This window comes from Peromyscus californicus, unplaced genomic scaffold (genome assembly GCF_007827085.1).
Source record: "Peromyscus californicus insignis strain IS unplaced genomic scaffold, ASM782708v3 Scaffold_13__1_contigs__length_99412109, whole genome shotgun sequence".
Classification (NCBI taxonomy): Eukaryota; Metazoa; Chordata; class Mammalia; order Rodentia; family Cricetidae; genus Peromyscus; species Peromyscus californicus.
In genome coordinates this window covers 66934087-66956207 of record NW_026294424.1, presented here as the reverse complement: position 1 = coordinate 66956207, position 22121 = coordinate 66934087, and positions in this window count along the sequence as shown.

The window sequence follows — 22121 nt, the reverse complement described above, 5'->3', positions numbered from 1 at the left end:
TCCCAGTTGGCAAACCCAGGGGCTGGGGAGTGCAGTACACAGTACACAGCCAGCACACAGCATTGATCTAGAACGCATTAAGCCCTGGGTTCTGTCTCCACCACTGGTGAGGATAGGGGTGGGAGAGGCAGAAGGAGAAAGAGAGGAAAAAGAGAAGCAAGCAAGCAAACCCCGCGCTCCAGCCTTCCCGGGTGGGGCAGTCCTGTGGCTTCAGATGTGTCCTCTAAGAGGTACAGCCCAGTGAGAGGTCTTGTAGTCATGGAGAGACCTTTAAAGTAGGTGTTGAGACCCCAGCATCTGCCTTTGGCTCTCTTTCTCTTTGGCCACCTTGCATTCCGGGTGTCTCCCCACAGGCCTGAAGGCAATGGAGTCTGAAACAGTGAGCTCACACAGACCTTTTCTCTCTGTAAGTGGATTGTCTCCAGGATTTTGTTTCAGTAACAGAAGAAAGCTGACTAACTCAGGCAGCGTCCACCCAAAGAGCCAGAGCACATTTTGAAAAAAGGAAGGAATGGACTGCAGCTCTTTCTTACAAGCACTGGCAGAAGTTCCTTTTGTTCCAGTTCCCGGCTGACTGGCAGTCATTTAATCTTTAGCTTTGATTGCTCGCCTTGTTTTGGCTTGAGGGTGTTTTAAACGTTGTTTGCCCAGTATATTGAGAGACTTTTCCCATGGCGATCGATGATCCTTTTCCATATGAGTTTTAATGTGTGTAGTAAGTCCGTGGCATAGTAACATATAATTTACTCAATTACCGCCCCCCCACACTCACACACTTTGAAGTCTATTTACACGCTTTTATTTATGGTGACACAGGAAACAAACATCCTAACTAGCAAACACTAACACTCTTTTGTTGCCGTGCAGATCACACAAATCAAAATTCACATGTCTCCCACCTCCACCAGCAAATGAAATTAGCCCTCCTCAACATGCTGTGGAAGAAGAGGAGGAGACTTGAAATGGGGGGACGGGGGCAGGCACAGCTAAGGAAGCTCAGAGGCACAGAATGAATGAAATCAATGAGCGTGCAAAAGTTCTGGTACTCAGAGGTGATTTGGAGAGAACGGTAGAAGAGCGTGTTAACATCCTGTTGATTTTGTTAAGACAAGGAAAGAAAGGGGCATTGTTGATTCATCTGATAAAAAGAAATCATTGCTGAAGCAGAAAGGCTGGATGTAGAAGCCACAGGTTTGGACTGGTGTTCTCTTTAATGAGAACTTCTCAAAAAAGATGGCTCCTGCCTCAGTTTCAGTTGAGACATAATGCTATCACCAATTGTGATTAAAAGCCATTTGCTTTAGTCTGTGACTGTGGAACGTGGGGTGTGCTTTCTATGGCTCCTTCAGTGAAGACAGGTCAGTGTCCTTCCTGGGATGGGAAGACTGTGGGAGCTTCCCATGGCAGACAAGGTTACCTAGCAACCAAACATCATGCTTGTCCTCCGCTGTACATCAAACGCAGTTGTTACTAGAAAGGAGCTGCAGACTGGGGACCACCCTGCTTAGATGTCCAGGTTAATATTGACTGTCTGCCTGATATATCTAGATTCACCCCAGAGACACATCTCGGGACATGTTGTGAGGAAGTTTTCTATGGGTTGAGGCGGGGAGACTCACCCTAACTGTGGGCAGCACCATCTCATGGGAGGGGAACCCAGACTGAACAAGAAGAAACTCGACAACTTTCGTCTCTCTCCTCTGTGATTGTAGATGTAATGCTGCCTAGTATTCCTGTAGCCATACCTCCCCGCCATGATGAGCTACATGTGGGAGCCCATTTCTCGGGTTCCTCGTGGCTTTACCCAGCAGGTCCTCATAGAGGATGGTTAGGACCACGGGCCTGAGTGCAGGTGTCTGAGATGGTCTGCACTTGGCTGTGCTGGGGGAGGAGGTCTTTTGCTCCACCCCTTGGCATCTCTATAAAAACCCTGGGGCAGACAGGCCCCGTTGGAATAGGTTCCAGGCCCTCTCGAGGTTATCTTTTATTTTCTATCTGTTTATCTCCGCAAGATTCTCTGCAATCAATCTTTCTAATATTTCCTGCTGCTCGCACTCAAGAAAACTCTGGGGAACTGTGGGGGTGGTGGGTAAATGCCCCACAGCTACACCCTTAAATTGTGAGCCCAAATCAACCCACCCACCCTTCCTGCCTGCCTGCCTTCCTTCCTTTCTCCCTTCCTTCCTACCTTCCTTCCTTCTTTCCTACCTTTCTTCCTTCCTTCCTTCGGTTGCTTTTGTTAGGTATTTTCTCACAGCACCCAGAAGTAACTGCTTCACCTGGCATCTCCCTGGGGTCTTATGAGACTACTTCTCACAGTGGGGAGGGATCAGAGTGTACCCGCTACAGAGGTAACAGTGTACGGAGGAGATTACAAAGCTTTGCGTTTCTCCTCCTCATTCCTATTCTGGATAAGAGATGGTCCTAGGGAGTGGCTGAGCCCCAAGGGACAGGATGCACAGATCCTTGAGCCAGCACAGGCAGAAAGCAAGCCTCTGCAGGGCTCTGATCGTGGGTGTATGGACAGCAGGACACGTGAAGCCATTGGAAAGACGGTGCTCACTCATTTCACACCAGGACAGCCTTCCTTGACACAACCACAGCTGGTTCTCCTCTGAGGTCGAAGACCTAAAGGTTAAAAGACGGTGCTAAGGAGACGGCATGATCAGTAAAGGGCTTGCCATGCAGGCATGCGAACCTGAGTTCGGATCCCTAGTGCCCTCATAAAAGCTGAGAGCAGATGCATGTGTCTATAATTCCAGTACCAAGAAGAGGTTACAGAGACAGGGGGATCCCAGAGGTCCAATGGCTACCCATTCCAGCCACATCAGTGAACTCAAGGACTCAGTGAAGGACTGTCTCAAAAACTAATGTGGAGTAGCCAGGCAGTGTTGGCGCATGCCTTTAATCCCAACACTCAGAGGCAGAGGCAGGTGGATCTCTGTGAGTTTGGAGTCAGTGTGGTCTACAGAGTGAGTTCCAGGACAACCAGGACTACACAGAGAAACCGGGTCTTGAAAAACAAAACAAAACAAATGTGGAAAATAACTGAGGATTACACCCAACACTGACCTCTGACTCTGCATGCACACACACACATACACACACACACACACACACACACACACACACAAAAAATGTCATTGAGTCCTTTATCTTACGTCCCTTTAGGCAAAAGAAAGGTCAAGGTTGGCGTGATGACTCAGTGGATAAGGATGCTGGCCAATAAGCCTGACAAACCGAGTTCCATCCCCAGAACCCACATGATGGAGGAGAGCACAAACTCCTGCAAGTTGCCCCCTGACCGCCACATCACAGAAGTAAGTAAAGGTAAGTTTAAATGTGTCTTTAGAGAAAGAGAACCAGCCACGGCATGCATCAGACTCTCTCCTCTGGAAGGTGAGGCTGCCCCAGGTGTTTCTGCCGTGAAAGCCGACCAGGGAGATCCCTCCAGGTGGGATCCAGTCTCCCCACTCCCACGGTCCTCAGATTTCCACCTGAGAGGACACATGGGATCACCATACTCTGGAAACAGGGGAATGTGGAGCAACTGTTAAGAATGGAGTCTTCAAGGTAAAGCAAACTGTGTTTGGAACCGGGCTTGACCAGTGATTGGCTTAGGGGTACATTTGCAAGAACAGCCGAGAACAAAGCTGTGTAACCAACCAGAGAAGAAATATTCTCTGCATGGGGCACCAGAGGCTATGCTCACCCTGCTGCCATGCCTCAGTTGGGGACATATTTCTGCTGCCAGCACCAAAGTCATTGTCCCCACACCCTTCCCCCTGTAGTCTCTCCCCCTCCCCCCTCCCCCCTCCCCCTCTCTCTGTTGTTTGAGACAGGATGTCAGTATGGACTAACTGGCCTAGAACTTTTCATGTAGCCCCAACTAGCCTGGAACTTGCAACCACCTGCCTCAGCTTCCCAAATACTGGGGTTATGGGTATATGCCAGCATACCACATCTAGCTTCAGCTACCATTTCTACAATCTCCTCCAGAGAGAGTGGGTCAATGTAGGTCCCTAGGAAACAGGCCAAGACAGAATTAGAAGTAGTAGAGACTTTTAAGGAAAATATCCATGAGAGGTGTGGGCAGAAGCAAGGACAGGAGGGCCCGTGTGTGTGTGTGTGTGTGTGTGTGTGTGTGTGTGTGTGTGTGTGTGTGTGTGTGTTGGGGGGTGGTGCCCAGCTGTAACACTGAACAGCTGAACAGACTAAATGAAGGAAAGGCAGGGCAGGAAGAGCCTCTGACCTTCGTGACCTCTGAGTTCTCTGCAAAGCTGAGCAGGAGCGTGGCCTTGCTCTAGGAGGATCCCTCTTTGCCTTTTCACTGAGTGGCACTTTCTAGGCACCAGGGAGACCATGGTGAGTCTGAAGTGGGAGCCAGAGGCTGTGGGTGAATCTGAGTCCTTGTACATGTCTTGAAGGCACATCAAGAGCACACTGTGATGTTGGCCCCACCGGATGGTGGACGCTTAGAGCCCCCTAGTGTATGGCTATATATGGATACCTAGAGAGCTCCCTAGCGCATGACTGACTGAGGCGTACAGAGAGCATGCCTATTTACTGCATACTCAACAAAGCTTCAGGACATGGGATATTTCTAAATAAATTTCTCTTGAATCAGTATCGAAGGTGTCTTTAGTGTCTTAGTCAGGGTTTTATTGCTGTGATGAGACACCATGACCATGGCAACTCATAAAGGAAAACATTTCATTGGGGCTGGCTTACAGGTTCAGAGGTTTAGTCCACTGTCATCATGGTGAGAAGCATGGTGGCATGCAGGCAGACATGGTGCTGGAGAAGTAGCTGAGAGTTCTACATCTGGATCCACAGGCAGCAGGAAGAGAGGGACACTGGGCCAGGCTTGAGCATTTGAAACCTCAAAGCTCATCCTCAGTGACACACTTCTTCCAACAAGGCCACACCTACTCCAGCAAGACCACACCTCCTGCCACTCCCTATAGGCCTATGGGGACCATTTTTATTCAAACCCCCACACTCAGTTTTCAGTATAAATTATTTCTGATACAAATCACAGACCCACAGAAACCTTTAAAAATTTAGCCAAACAACTCTCAAATGTAGCTAGAGTGTTCCTGCCTGGCCCACAGTCAGGACAAATCTCTGACACCCGCCAGTCCCACAGCCGCTCAGACCTGACCAAATAAACACAGAGACTTATATTGGTTACAAACTGTATGGCCGTGGCAGGCTTCTTGCTAACTGTTCTTACAGTTTAAATTAATCCGTTTCCATTAATCTATACCTTGCCACGTGGCTTGTGGCTTACTGGTACTTTACAACACTCAAATACTCTTTGGCACTAAATTGGGGGATTTAACTAAAAGAATATTATAGTGGACGCCACATTTATCGTCAACTCTATATCAGGGAGCCCCTGACATCTCACATAATGGAGACCCTGAGACGTAGAAACATAAGGACATTACTAGAGCCATTAAGACAGAGGTGAAGATGATGAAGCCTCCCACAGCTTCAGAGAGGTAGTAGTAGACACTTGTGCTCCAGATGACTTCAAAATGCAGTTTCTTCCCACTTGTTCCTCAGACCTGGTGTGATGTAGTTCACAGGGAGGTGTTCCAGGGGACCACTCTCTCTGTTCCCAGCAGTGACACAGAGATGAAGGAACTGCTGTTGGGACCTTGCTATCTGATTCATGAACTAAAAACAAAAATGTCTGTGAGCTTTTCCTCATGTGAGCATTGGTCAGGTGTCCAGTCTTGCTACAGTCACTGCACACACACACACACACACACACACACACAGTCAGCAAGCACACAGTATCTACAAATTCACTGTAGCCTGCTCAATGGAGAGAGGGAGTTTCATCTTCATCCCTAGTATTCGTAGGAGTGGCCATCCCAGAAAGTAGCCTCTACCACCGCCCTGCAAAATGGGAATAAGATGTCCATGTGTTCTCAACAATTCAAATAGGTCACAGTGTTCAGAAAAGTTAATGGAACTCCCTGAGTCAGGTTGTCCATCAACATTTACTCCCTCTTTCTATTTTTACCACAGTTCTAAGTAAAAAAAAAAAAAAAAAAATTCAAATGATGGCCTGTGATCTTTCTAATATGTTTTATTTTAATCATCAAGATCCTACAGAAAACAGTGTTGTATATACAGCCTGTACTATCATGAAACTTGTTATGCTTACTGAAAACCAACTAAAATAATTAAAACTTTATGATGCTCATCGTCAGTCATAGTATTCAAGATGTTGAGGCAGAAGGATCATGAGTTCAAAGCCAGCCTGGGCTACATAGTGAGTTCCAGGCTTACCTGGGCTGCTTAGTGAGACCTTTTCTCAAAAATAAAAATAAATAAATAAAAATTAAAAAATAACTTTTTTTTTTCCTTGCTACAGTTGCAGAGGACCTAAGTTCAGACCCAGCACCCATATCAAGAGGCTCACAACCACCTGTAACTCCAGGTTCAGGTGATCTGACGCCCTCTTCTGGACTCTGAAGGGATCTGCACTCACATATGCACATACCCATGCACAGACACACAGACACAAACAACAAACTTTAAAATAAGTTTGTGGCTCCACTGAAGAACTGTTTAAATCTTACAAAGAAGGAAATCACTATGGCAAACCTTACTTTCAGGACCTGCCCAGGACGGGTCCCTGCTGGTAGTATCTGTTGTCAATGTCACCCAATGAGGACGAAGCATCTTTCTTTAGCCCTTTCTCATCTGCATCCCGGCTCTCCAGAGACAGCCATCTCCTGGGTTATTGCTTCAATGTGTGATTCCAAATTAACCTTTCTTGTTTTGAAAATATTAATTTTTTTAATCATATGAGATTTTAAACCTGCAGTCTTATGCTAGTTACCCTCATACACAATTGTACACACATACATATTATGTTTTTTCCCATTGGGTACAGTTGTTCAGTTATTTCACAAATATGTTTTATGGACATTTTGAAATTAAAATCAAGGATATGTTATTGCATTAAACATGTGTCCCTGTGATGTGGAGATGATTAACAGTTCCCACATTTGAGTCTTGACTCACTTATACCAACAGTATCTGAAAAGGAATGTAGTCAAACGTGTTGGCTGGCTTGTTTTAACTTTTATGAGTCTGCAAATGTCATCATCTCCCCATGTGGCTTTAAGCACAATCCATTCAGACTGATAAATTATTGGACTAGGGAAGCCCTTATTGCAATTATTCATGGCCAGGTTTGACTAAGTGTAAAAGAATGGCCTCCCATAATTTCAGCTCCCAGGGATCTGGCACCCTCTTCTGGACTCTGTGAGTGACCGCACTCCCCCATGCAAATAACCACACAGAGATACACACACTGGTATTTAAAATAGAAACTAAAAGAAAGTATATAAAAAGTATATCATGATTCTACCAGGTGCTGAGTGCAAAATGCATGTGAAGTTTTAAGGTGAGGCATTTGAGCTCACGGTAAGCTTCTCTGACACAAATCTTTCAGACATTGGGCAAACCTTGCTCCTTCTTTTTGCCAGCAATGGAACCTCCACAATTAAAAAAGCATTTGAAGGGATCCAGAACACACAGCCCTTTGAGTGCTAGCACGTAACGTGAGCCCAAGCAATAAGTCAAAGAGCTACACATAAGTGAGTCTTTTGGGAGTGTGAGATTGCCTCTGGGTCTGTGAGAGTTTAAGGAAATGCCCTACCATGGCAGAGCCGTGGAACGACAATGCAGAGGGAATCTTGGGAAGAAAACAGAATCCGGCTGATTGCTCAGTGAGGAAACAACGTCCAAAACAATGGAGGAAGCGAAGGAAGGGTCCTTCTTGAGCTCGGAGGGCCCTGGTGATGGAGGCGGAGGTGGGTGGGGAGGAATGGAGAGGGGCTGGTGGAAGGCTATGCCGGATGGCTGGTGGCACCTCGAACAGAAATAACACCAAGGAAAGGTGAGTCCGTTGTTTGGAGTTCAAGGATCGATGTGTTTCTAAAGCAGCTTTCCCCCAAGTATGTGGGCACAGCCCCCCCAAAGGATCCCTCAAACCAAGGACAGAGAGTGGAAAGTGTACCTACCACACCACACGGGGACAGGGGTGGTAAATGAGCAGGACCATGCACACGTGCTGGGACTCAACCCTGGCAAGTTCAAACCTGTTCTGCACCAGAGCGTCCCACTATGCTTCTGGTTTGCCAGTTTCTCTCATTCCTCCACCTCTTCTCCCCACCAGCCCCTCCTCTTTCCCTCCGGTCTCACTGCTCTAATTCAGACCCAGAAAGTGTCGTGCCTGCAACTCGACCTACAGCCTAGCTTCATGACTGTAGGGAAGTGTGTGCTGGCTCACCAGAGGGTGGGTACCTCTTGCGGGGTGGAAACAGAGGTTCCCCCACTGCCCAGCATTCGGTCTGTTACCCTGTGAGCAAGCGCAGTGAAACCACCGAACTAGACCATTCCATAGGTAGAGAAGACGTTTATGGGCTGCCTCACAAGAATAGAGAACAGCAGCTTGGCGGGAAAGCCAGTGGATTCAATATTATAGCCAGCAGAGTGGGGAGGCTTTAAGCTCATGCAGGTTGTTTGGGTTAAGTGGGAACTAGGGGTGGAGAGCGGAAATAGTGGCTTTCCTGTCAACCAGAAACCCGCATCACAGGGTTCTCAGAGGAAGGCTGACTGTAGCTTTCTGTTCACCTGGTAAGAATTCTTCTGTTTACCTGGTGAGAATGCAGCCCGAGTTGGGCCAAGGCCATCATCTCAAGACACTGTCTGCAGCACAGCCATCATGGGGCCCACTTTGTGACCTAACATTATCCTTGAAAGTGTGTAGGTCCTAAGTCTCTAGTTGCTAAAATGTACTCTCATTGTGGGGATTAATTGCCTAGATTAATTTGGTTCCCCATGTCTGGCACGCAGTCTCTGCACCGAGGGAGAAATAGAGAGGGGTCAAGTGGATGGTGAGCAAGAACTTTGCCCTTTGGGCTGGGGTTATGGTTCCGTGGACTTGAGTTTGGAGCCTGGCCTGAGTTACTTTTCTATTGCTGTGAAGAGATACCAAAACCTAGGCAACTTATAAAAGAAAATATTTATTGGAGGCTTGCTTACAGTTTCAGAGGGTGAGTCCATGATCACCATGGCATAGCAGGAGCATAGGAGCAGGCAGGCAGGCAGGCAGGCATGGCGCTGGGGCAGTAGTTGAGAGCTTTTGATCATTTGATCCACAAGCACTGAACAGAGAGAGACACTGAGCTGGGCTGGGCCCATCCCCAGTGACACACTTCCTCCAACAAGGCCACACCTCCTAAGCCTTCCAGAACAGTTCCACCAACTGCAGACCAAACATTCAAATGAGTGTATAGGGGTCATTCTCATTCAAATCACAATCCCCAACACCCATGTAAAAAGCCTAGTACAGCTGCCCTGCACCGAATCTCAGTGTTGGGGAAGCAGAGACAGGAGGGTCCATGACTTCTTAGCCAGGCAGGCTGGCTGAATCAGAGAACTCCAGTGAGAGAAGCTTTCTCAAAAACTAAGGTGGAGATGGGCAACGAGATGGTTCATCAGCTAACGGTGTTTACTGTGCAAACTGACGGCCTGAGTTTGATTCCTGGAACCTGCATGAAGGTGAAAGAAGAGAGTCAACTCCACAAAACTATCCTCTGACCTCCACACAGGCTCCGTGGGACATGGGCACCCCCCCACCCCCACCCCACCCCCCCCCACACACACACCATGCACACACATACACACAATAATAATAAATAAAATATAGTTGGAAAAATAAGAAGGAAGTGAAAGAAGACACACATCATTGACACCTGACCTCTACATGCACATTCAGGGACACATACACACACACACACACACACACACACACACACACACACACACACACACACACACACAGCCCTTAGACTTCTAAAAGTTGAATGGGAGCATGTAGCTTGGATATGCCATAATGAGTGTCCGAATAGCTGGATGCAAGCATTAGTCCACCACCAATTAGTCCCTGTCCTAGAAAACCGCAGGTTCCCCCTGCGGTCTGCATCCACCAGGCTCTTGCACGGTGGTGCCAAGGGCAGAACCGGAAGGGGGAAGTGGTCAATAAAACAGACCAGCGACTCCTTCCCAAGCCATCAGCTCCTCCTGGGGAGACCTGAACAAGGTGATCTGACAGGCGAGAAGCACTCCCTGGCCATTGGGGGCTGAGAGTTCTGTGGCTCGGTAAACTAGGTGTGCCTCCACTGGCCGGTTCCTGAGGCCAGCTCCACCAGAGGCTCACTGAAAGGGAGGAACTCTGACTATCCCGAGCGGTCCAGGGTTGGGGTGGAACATCTCATCCCAGCCAACGCCTTTGTTCTTCTCCTCCAGTACCAGGTGTATTGCCCTGGAGACGCTGAAGGAAGACAAAACAGTGTGGCCAGGAGAATCCTGGCACTTCCCTCCAGAGAGCTGGGAAACGCAAAGCAGGTTCCACAGAGGCAGGAATGGATTTGCATAAGAGCCCTGGGCTTTCTTACGGAGAAGGAGGGGGGGGACACATGGTTTCAGAGAGCTGGAGACTCAGAAGGGGCTGGTGGCGATGTAGTATTTTCCAAGTGACAATGACATTTAAGAATATGGAGCAGATCATAACAAATGAAAGCCTTTTTATTTAAAAATAAACAGGTGGCAAGTTTTTAACAATCAAAAAGCCCAATGTTGGGGTTAAGGTTAGGGTTAGGGTTAGAAAAAAAAAAGCCCAATGATACACTGATGTTTGTGCACATGAATACAGGCATGTAATATTAATTTAACAGTACTAAGTCAGTGATCATGACCACTGAGCAAGGCTGTGAGGAAACTGTATGCCTTAACAGAAGAGCGTAAGAGTCTAGGTCCGTTAATAACATACGTGAAGCTAGGTGCAGTGGCAGACTCCTGTAGTTCAGCAGGAAGTCTAAGACCAACACAGGAAAACTGAAAGTTCAAAGTCAGCCTGGGCTACACCGGGAGACTTTGTCTCAAACCAAACCAAACCAAATATGAGAAACAGTAGCGAAACGGTGTACCGAGACTGGCTCCCAGGCCATTTGACTAAGGCTTTCCAACCCAGTAGTCCACATATTAAAAGGATCACAACGGTTACAGATAATTATAACAAGCTTGCATTTTTAAAGCTCTGATGTGATCTCTCCTGGCTTCAGTTTAGACCAGTGGTTCTCAACCTTCCCGATGTTGTGACCCTTGAATACAGTGCCTCGTGCTGTGGTGACCCCCAATCATAAAGTTACCTTCGTTGCTACTTCATAACTAATTTTGCTACTGCTATGAATAATAATTTAATATCTAGATTTTCGATGGTCTTAACCCCTGTGAAAGGGTCGTTCGAACCCCAAAATGGTTCAAGAGCCACAAGTTGAGAACCACTGGTTGAGACCCATTTACCCGTGCACCCTATACAAAATCCACAGTGTTAGGTTCAAATGGCATCTTAGAAACTTACTAGTTGTTCCACCCATCAAATGTCCCAGGCTTCTTGATGTACCCAAGGTCAAATCATTACAGGAACAAAACTAAGCTGGTCTCTTATTTTCTAGTTCATTGTTTCTATGTACATTTGTGGGGGGGTGGGGGTGGGGGTGGGGGTGGGGGTGGGGGTGGGGGTGGGGGTGGGGAGTCTTAACCCTGAGTTCTCTATTTTCCACACAGATAGAAAGAATGGGGTCCTAGTTGTCCCCATATTCTGAAACCTCCTAGGGAACAGAGGAATTACACAGAGCTGTGGCAGATCTCCTGTGGCAAAAGACCTTTCTGGGGCCCCCAGCAATGTGTTCACATGGCCACATAGTTACATGGAGTCTTCAAAAACAAGATATTTTCACCACAGTTGGTTCAGATTTTCAACTTCCCTTCACATTCTCTCCTGTCAAGGTCATTGGAGTAATTGCAGACAGTTTGGGGATTCTGAGAAGAAGAAATGGATTGAAGAATGCTTTAGCTGTAATTTGGAAATTTGCGGGAGGGTGTAAATCAGGTTAGAAGCCACAACTATTATTTCTCAACATTTTACTCAAGAGCTGAGATTTTTTTTAATGACTAAAAAAAAAAAAAAAGTCAGTAAGACATGAAGCAAAATGATTACTATGAAGAATTAAGGCAAGAGAGATTAGTCAGGAGGAATTAGTCTGACATTAAGAAGCAAATTATAAATGAAAAATTTCAGATCATCCCAAAGGCAATAATTAACCAAGAAGAAAATAAATTTCAAGCAGAGAGTAACACAGAGATTTTTTTTGACTGTTGGATAAGCCCATTAGTGCAAAAGCATAAATCATCAGAACACGGAGAGGATATTTAAATTTCATGCTAATTTTACAAGGCTCCGTGGATAAAGACACTTGCCTCTGAGCCCAACAACCCAGGGCCCACAGGGTGGAAGAACTGACTCCCACATTCTCTCCCCTCTGCAGACACGCCATGACGTGTGTCCACCCACATATATGCACTGCCCCTCCACAAAACTAAAATAAGTAGATGAATGTAACAATTAAACAAATAATAATACATAAATTTTACCACAAGAAAGGCATTGGCACAGACTAGCTGATAGGTAGAGCTGGCTTAGTGTTCAGGTTAGGTGTGCACAGGAGGACCAGATGGCATCCTGGAGTCATACATGGATGACAGCCATGTCCCCAAATTTGACCACAAACCTCTAACTATACATGCTACCAACGAACTATAATCTAGAGGATGTTTTTTCAACTCTAAATGACAAACAAGTGTTGATGAGCCAGGACAGAAGAAAATCTAAATAGACTGACTTCTTATCCTTGGTATAAAAAAATGTTGCCATATCCTTTTTTTAAGATTTATCTGCCGGGCAGTGGTGACGCACGCCTTTAATCCCAGCACTCGGGAGGCAGAGCCAGGCGGATCTCTGTGAGTTCGAGGCCAGCCTGGTCTCCAAAGCGAGTTCCAGGAAAGGCGCAAAGCTACACAGAGAAACCCTGTCTCGAAAAACCAAAAAAAAAAAAAAAAAAAGATTTATCTTAGCTGGGAGGTGGTGGCACAGGCCTTTAATCCCAGTACTTGGGAGGCCGAGGCAGGTGGCTCTCCATGAGTTCAAGGCCAGCCTACTGTGGTCTACACAGTGAGTTCCAGGACAGGCTCCAAAGCTACACAGAGAAACCCTGTCTCGAAAAACCAAAACAAACAAACAAACAAAAAGATTTATTTTATTTTTAAATATGTGTATTCTGTGTGGACATGTGCATGTGTGAGTGCATGTGCCTGAAGAATCCAGCAGAGGGCGTCATCAAATCTCCTGGAGCTGGGGTTACAGGCAGTCATGAGTCGCCCAACTTGGGTTCTGGGAACTGAACTCAGGTTCAATGCTCTTCACCACTGAGCTCTCTCTCCAGCCTGCATATTATATTTTAAATGACGAGACAAAGAACTTTTACTGTAGGGGGAAAGATTGTCAGAAGAGGTGTGTGAGCAGTTAATTTGTTTAAAATGCTCTTTCTGTGCTGTGAGCTGTTTGTGATAGTTATCACTCTTTATAAATGTATAACTTATGTATACATTAAATTAACTTACATTAAATTAAGTTACATTAAAATGTAACTTGCTTTTATTATTCTACAATATGTTTTCTCCACACCTGGTTTTGTATTTGTAATTGTGTGTGTGTGTGTGTGTGTGTGTGTGTTTAATGTTAAAGAGAATCCTTAGAACTGAGTAAGCCACAAGTTCTAAATAGGAAGAGACCACTGTGGTCACCAAGACCTAAGCTGTACTGAATGCTAGCCAGCAGGTGGCAGTGTGGTACAGCAATTCCAAATAACAGCAAGCATTTGTAGTGGAAAATATCATCAAGATGAAAGACCATTTACTTATTTATCTATGTAGTTACTTTTGAGACAGGGTTTTTTCTATACAGTCCTGGTTCTTCTGGAACTCACTATGTAGACCAGGTTGGTCTCGAACTCACAGAGAACCTCATGCTTCTGCCTCCTGAATGCTAGGATTAAAGACATGTACCACTATGCCTGGTGAAAGGTTATTTTGTAATAGTGCATTGCACTGGATGTTTCATGTTGGCTTTGATTTTAGGAAAAATATGAGCTTTGCCTACAACTCTCCTGTACATTAGGATGCTGTGTTCATGAAATAGCATGCCAACCTTCACTCATGTTGTAACCAACTGCTTTTTATCAGTCCGCACACTTTGCTTTGGAGTTCAATGACATTAAGTGATTTTTAAAATGAATATTCTTCCTTAGTACTCTTCAAGAGAGGTCACTGCATCTAAGGACAGCTTCTTTTAATCTTCAAGAGCAAATACTCATTTATAGGTTCTGTCACATACAAAACTAGAAGCATGTGCTGTCGATGAACAGCCAAAGCCACTACAAGGGACGTGTGCAATGTTAGTGCAAAGGCCCCTTCTAGGCAACACCCCCAGGTCCTTCTCAACGTGAGCACCCGAGAATCCAGAAAAAAAAATGAAGTATCAATAGTAAGAGCCAGCCGGGCGGTGGTGGCGCACGCCTTTAATCCCAGCACTCGGGAGGCAGAGCCAGGCGGATCTCTGTGAGTTCGAGGCCAGCCTGGGCTACCAAGTGAGTTCCAGGACAGGCGCAAAGCTACACAGAGAAACCCTGTCTCGAAAAAAAAAAATAGTAAGAGCCAACCTGTCCACGGGGCTGGCACAGTGTTCCACATTCCATGCGACTGTATTGACTGAAAAATGCTCACCCATAATGCCATGAAGTGATGCTATTTCCTGTCTTGTGTGACGATGAAGAAGCTGGGCCACAGCTATTATATAACTTACTGGTGTTGTTTAGATCCTAAATATCCCTTAAAGGTCAGTGTGGTAAAAAGCCTGGTCCCGCCCGGTCTATGTCACTGTTGGGAGGTGGGAAACTGAGTTCTGATGGGAGGAAATTAGGTTACTGAGGTGTGCTGTTTAAGGGCGTGATGAGGGGCTCTCTCCCTTCCCTCCCCCTCGCCCCTCTCCCGGCAGTGAGGTGAGTAGTTTTGCTCTGGCACCCCCTTCCCTCTGCCCCCATCTTCACTCTCTGCGGCCACACTATCCTGCCTCGCCAGAAACTCCGAAGCAACAGCTGGGGCCGGTGAGATCAGTCCGTAAAGTGCTGTGTAAGCCTGAGGACCCGGGTTCAATCCCCAGCACCCAAGTTTGAAAAGAAAGCTGGGCTTTGAATACCTTATGTATAATAATATAATACATAACAATCAATATAGCACTGAACGCTTATAATCTAGGAACTGAGAAGTGGTAGACAGGAAGATCCTGAGATGTGCCTAGTCTAGCCTAATTTGTCTAGTCAGTGAGCTCCTGATTCACCAAAAAACCTTGCTCCAAAAAAAAAGGTGGGAAGCAATTGAGGAAGACACACACACACACACACACACACACACACACACACACACACACACACACACACCAAACCTGACCAATCAATCATGGACTGAAACAAACAAACAAAATAAACCTGGGAGCCAAAATAGAGCATTTAATCTATGTAAGCTGGTTAAATTAGATGTCTGTCACAGGGCTGGAAACCTGGATTCACAGTATCAGTGATATAGTCCAGCTCAGCAGCCTGTCTGTCACTTAGCGGCCAAGCTAGTCTGCCTTCTGCTACAAGCCCAGTCCGCTTTGCGCCCTTCCTGAGAGCATCGCTCTAAATAGTCGGAAGGTATTCCCCGGAAAAACAGCTTTGCAACAGTGTAGTCTTTAAACAGTGGCGGGGGAGGTATAGGACTGTTTTCACCAGCCCCACCCACTGAGAATGCTATACTGCCCCCGAGAAAAGAGAAAGAACCCTGCTTCCACGTCCTGGAGATGGATCAGGACAGCAGCCAGGGCCGAATCGCTGAGACTCTTCTTGCCCATCGTTCCCCTTGAGTTAGCCTCCTCTGGTCAAGCTCTCTGAGAACAGAGCGCATTCATTCCCACCCACTAATCACCATTCCCAAGCCTCACTGCAGCTTCAGCCCTTCCTTCCTCCTAGGAAGCCTGTCTCAGGGAGGCCTCCAGGAACCTCCCATCAGCCACCTCTTCCCATCAGCCCCCTCCTCCCATCAGCCTCCTCCTCCCATCAGCCACCTCCTCCCATCAGCCACTTCTTCCCATCAGCCACCTCTTCCTATCAGCCCCCTCCTCCCATCAGCCCCCTCCTCCCATCAGCCACCTCCACCTCTCTAGACCTCTACCCTCTTCCCTGGGCTTACAGTGCTTCTCTCTCCCAACAATGCTTCTTTTTCAGATTCCCCTTCCTCTCTCTCCCACCTCTCCTCCTCTGCTCACTCTCTCTTTCTCGTCTTTCTAGCCTCAGCTCTCCCCGCACTGAGTTGTTCCGGTCTCTCGTCTTTGTTCAGCTCATCTTTCCTACACTACATCATGCATCCATCTCTTTGATGTCTTCACCCCTGAGTCCACAATCTCTCCTAATCATCACCCACATCCACTTTTGGATTTGTCCATTTTGGTGATGGCAGTGTGATGCACCAAAGCTGAAAAGCACTGTACCACCTATCCCCATCCCTTCCCTGGACAGCATACCATCAGCAAGGCGTGGGGACATTTCTTGCACTGTCCCCAGGCCCCAGTCTCCTGACTCAACCTCACGTTCCTCTACATTAGCTCTGTACACCTTTACCTGTCTTCCAGCCTTGTATCCCCACTACCCCACCTGTCCCCAACTTCCTCCCCATCACACTTTTCTTCCTAAAACACAGAGCTATCAGTCCCTGACTCTAAGAACTCAAGTGGCTTCTCTGGGTGTATACCAGGTTCTGACAATGATGCCATCTAAGGACTGTCAAGCCCTTATTGTTCCCAAGTTCCCCTGTGCCTATGGCATCCACTCTGCTCCTTCACTCGAATTCTGAGTGAAGGGGCGCTTTTGTCCACAGCCAGACACTGTTAGTGACTGCCTGTGGGTTTATATCTTACTCTGCCGACAACTGTTTCCTCTCCCTGCGCCCTGCTTCCTTGACCTGTGAAATGGCCACAGGATCCTTTTCTGAAGGAAGATTAGTCATCAAACAAATACTTAGGGAGAATCTGCTGGTGCATGGAGATTTGCTGCCAGGACTCAATAAATATTAATTCCTTCTGTGCTGATTTCCCCACACCTGCATCCCCTCATCATTGAAATTCAGCTCCTTCCACTTCAGCAAAGCAACATGCTCCGGAAAAACCTTCCAAGGAAGTTGAAAAGTTACTGGGGACATTATGAAAGCCTCCCCAACCCTCAAGGCCAGACACAGCACTTCCACACTCAGTACTCAGAACCAGAACTATCAGAGAATTTTCTTACCTTCCTGCTGGATCTGTTTCCCTCTGGGGAGTGATTGTTGAAGTAGACAAAGTAGTTGGGAGGCTGAGGCAGGGGGATCATGAGTTCCATGTCAGCCTGGGCTGCACAGGGAGATTCTGTCAAAGGAAGGGAGGGAGAAAGGGGTGGAGTATGGCACGTGTCTTTGCTTCTTGGGCATCTCATTATGTGCATAAATACATTGAAGAGAAAAACAAGTGTGTACCTCTTGTTATCAAGACTCTGACTCTTAGCACGATCACTGGAAATGAAATAGCAACATGCTTTGTGTTGAAGTATTCTAAGCATTTCCATATTGTGCTGAATAATTGCTTACCTTGATACAATAAAACCTTCTTAACTCCATTATCTCCTAGAGAAGGGAGCCTTGAAAGCCATTCTTAGATTTTTGTAGTATTTGTAAGGAGACTAGTTGACCTAGCTGGCTGGAAAGTACCCATTGTCTATGCTCACTCGTTATTTTAACAAAGTTTTGAACCAAGGTAACTAGCCATGCTGGGTTCCGCTGATGCTACATTCATTTCCATTATTTTCTTTTTCTGTCTGTCTCCTCTCACTACAATGCAAATGTCCAAAAGCCCGAAAGCATGTCTGACTTACTGTGTGCTATCAAAGCCTAAAGCAACATTTAAGACTTGCTGAGTCAGGGTTAGAGAGATGGCTCAGTAATTAAGAGCAGTGGCTGCTCTTCCAGAGGACCTGGGTCTGATTCCCAGGACCCACAGGGTGTCTTACAACCATCTGTAAGTCCATTCCAGGGAAACGGATGCCCTCCTCTGGCCTCTGAGGGCGTCAGGCACACACATAGTACACAGACATACACGCAGGCAAAACACTCATACACATGAAATAAAATAATGATAATAAACGCTTGTTGACTAAATTACAAACAAATTAATACATGCTGCCTTTTAATGTTTAGTATACTATAAGTCATGAAAACATCGTGCTTACTAAGATGCTTAAGAAATTAATGGAATTGGGGCTGGGGAGATGACTCAGCTGTTAAAGGCTAGGCGCACAACCAAGAAGATAAGAAATGAATGGAAGCCGGGCGGTGGTGGCGCACGCCTTTAATCCCAGCACTCGGGAGGCAGAGCCAGGCGGATCTCTGTGAGTTCGAGGCCAGCCTGGTCTCCAAAGCGAGTTCCAGGAAAGGCGCAAAGCTACACAGAGAAACCCTGTCTCGAAAAACCAAAAAAAAAAAAAAAAAAAAAAAAAAAAAAAAAAAAAAAAAGAAATGAATGGAATTGAAACTTGATGGGTTAGTATTCACTCATAGCTCCATTTGCGTAACTCACAGTGGCTCGAGTCCCCATGTCACGTGTCTGTTTGAGCTCCTGAGCCTCACTCTACACTTCTGCAGCCTGCTTGGACCCAGATTCCACCTTCTCCGTCCTTGCTTGACGCCGCCGCCTCTTCCCACTGTGAAAAGTAAGCAGCCTGGCACCGCCCTGCTCAACATCCCTTCGAGCGGTCACCAGACTCAAAGACGCTGGCCGTCCCTCACTGTTGTATGTCTGCACCTTCTCCTTTCTAGAATTCTCTTTCTTGTACCTGAGTTCTAGCACATATGCCTTTTTTTTTTTTTTTTTTTTTTTGGTGACACCTTCTTGACTCTACCCCTCAAACGATCTTCCGTGACACCTTAGGTGCATTCTTTTTAGGGGATCCTAATGAAAACAAGACAGACCCTGTGCAAACATCAAGGGCGGGGTTAACTGAATGTGGGTTTGCTATCGTGAAGGGATGTCACCCTGTACACAGTGGTAAAGAAACAGAACTCAAGAATGCTACCATCCCACCTTAGAACATGAACTGTTGGAGCAGCCACATTTATATCCCACAGGGCCAGCTTACAGTCCTGTGGCTGAGTAAAAGTGTGTTCCAGAATTATTTCGGAGCATTCTGGTTTCCTGAGCTTACTCCCATGCGCACACACACACACACACACACACACACACACACACACACACACACAGATACAGACTTACCTGCCCTTCACATAGTGTTACTGGAAGGAAGCCCCCCTCCTTCATTCCCAGAACAAGGTCACTTTCCCTGTGACCAGTCAGCAGAGGCAGACAAGAAAGCTGTGTGCTAAAAAAAAGAGACGGCTCCTTCTTGCTTTTTTTTACAATTAGCCCAGAAGGAGGAGAGAGGAAGAGGTGAAGGATGAGAGAGTGAAAATATCCTGGGATCTAGAGAAGGCAGTGCAGGCTGGAGACGGGTCCCCAAGAATCGATTGTTACCGCACCAGTCGGAGCCACCACAAAACGGTCTTGGTTTTTAATGAAAAGAATGAATGGTTGTTTTCAAACCACTCTCCTAGTCCCGTGGGCCACAGTATGGGCACACTTGGGAACATCTCCCCAAGTGAAAGAAATCAGTCACAGTCACCTTTTCTCTTGAAATTATATTTATAGTCAATGAAATGGCCAGAGCCGGCAAAGTCAGAGAGAGGAAAAGTAGACTTGGATGGCCATGGGGGGTGGGCAACAGCTGGTAGGAAGTATCTTCCCTTTGGGGTCACTGTCACGGTTACATTGCCATGTGGGGAGAGAGAGAGAGAGAGAGAGAGAGAGAGAGAGAGAGAGAGAGAGAGAGAAACAGAGGGAGATCAAGGCTAGCCTGGGCTGCTTAGTGAATCCGAGGTCAGGCTGGACTACAGAGAGAGACCTTGTCTCAAAACAAAAACAACAGCAACAATGAAAAACAGCAGAGTTACCCTTCAAGTGAGTTTTATACTGTGTAAATGGCATCTCAATAGAGCTATGTTCCTTTTGTGTTGCTGTTCTGAGTCGGTCCAAAGTGATGGGATCCAAGAATTTGTACAGGCACGGCTTATCTTCTCAAGGAACTCACAGCTGTTGAGATAATGAATAATCTACTTGTATATGAAATGCTAAAGAATATGCAAGTTACCCCATGCGGAAGATGACAAAATGCACCAAGAAAATGTCCCCATCCATGAGGAAACCACCCCTAACATTTTGATTATCATACAAAAAAAAAAAAAACTAGGTGCAACTTAAAAGTCCAGTATAAGTGATTAAATTATGGCACATCCCTCTGTGTGCAAAGACATGTTGGTGAGAATCTGGAATAACAGAATGATCGTGAAATCCTCATAAATGGTCCCAGAATATGGGAAAAGTGTTTGCCTAGTCTGATTCCAACATCACAAAGCATCTCTATGCTAGAGTTTAGAAAAGACTAGAGGCAAATGCCCAGTAGTAATAGAGCATTAATAGAGGCAGGCAGTACACCAGGCTGAGCAGACATTTAGATCTGAGTTCCTTGTACTTCGAAGTGTTTGGTATTTACATCTTGAACAGAAAGCGCATGCCTATCATAAAGAATAATTTACAGAAGTACAGCTGGCAGCTAAGGACTATCTGGTTCCGTGGGTAGAGAACTTGCCTAGCATGAACAAAGCCCCGCGTTCCATCCCCAGCAGTGAATACACTGGCATGGTCACACGCGCCTGTAACCCAGGACTCAGGAAGTAGATGCAAAAGAATCGGAAGTTCAAGGCCAGGCTGGGACTGTTGCTCAGTGGTAGAGTGCTTGCCTAGCATACAGGAAGCCCTAGGTTTAATCCTAGGTCCTGGAGAAAAAAAAGTTCAGGATCATCCATGGCTATATAGGGAGTTAGAGGGTAGCATAGAGTACACTAAACCCTGTCTCAAAATTAAAATTAATAAGAATAAAAGATAAACGTGAGTGTATAGTCAAATAAGATATTCTTGTTCCCATAATTGTCCTGTAGTTCTTGGTTCTCCTGCCCCAGAGGCAACCAGGCATGTGCTTGGGAAGTCAGCAAGCACACCAGGGTAGAAGACCTCCAGCATCCGAGGGCTAGCATGCTTTCCTGGGTGAGCAACTGCCACAGGACAAAAGGAACGAAAACGGTTCTCTTCTCCCTCTTCTCCTGAGCAGTTCACCCTAAGGGATCCTAGCGCATGCCTTCTCCCAGCACGAGGTCCACACCGGAATGCTGGGGCTCCTTTGATCCTGAAGATTTCTATCCACTTTTCTCTCTAATCCTAAAATCTCTTTAACTGGAACTTTTCATGCGTCACTGAAGATAAAAGACTGGAAATGCCAGCGTCGGGTGAACTGGACATGGAAAATTTATCGCCCTCAGAACAAGACCGGTTGTGATCTGCCAACCGCCAGGCTGACTTTGGGGTCCACGCTTATCCACCTGCTGAGCATCTCCCTCTAAATTACTAACTCTCTTCTTCTGAAATATATTTTAAGATGAAAAAAATTTGTTTTTATTTCCTGATAGTTTTGTTTGCTTTCGTTGTTATTTTATTTGTGATGCCGGAAATCATACTTGGTTCCCAGAGCCTCGTGCATACCAGAGAAGCACTCTACCGCTGATCTACAACCCCATCCCATGAGGTTTAGTTTTTTTTTTTTTTTTAATTAGATTTAACTATAGCACTTAGCATTTAAAAATATGTCCTTGTCCCTCAGGGCTGTTTGAAACACTAAACATCACAGACTAAGTGAGGTAGCCCGAGTGACAACTGTGTTCACTGACTCAGTCCCCAAGCACCAACTGCACACCGCCCATCTCGCTCACCCTGTGTGTCCACCGGTACACTCGCCATTTTCCAGGAGTCCCTGGGATCCGCACTGCCTTTGATTGCTAAATTAATCTCCCTAAAATATAAACCTGGTGTTATTCCCCTGGTAAATCTTTTGTTCACGGCTCACTGCCCTAGATCTGTTCACAGAAAGACATCCAAACTCCTTTAATTTGGCAATCAAACTTTATTC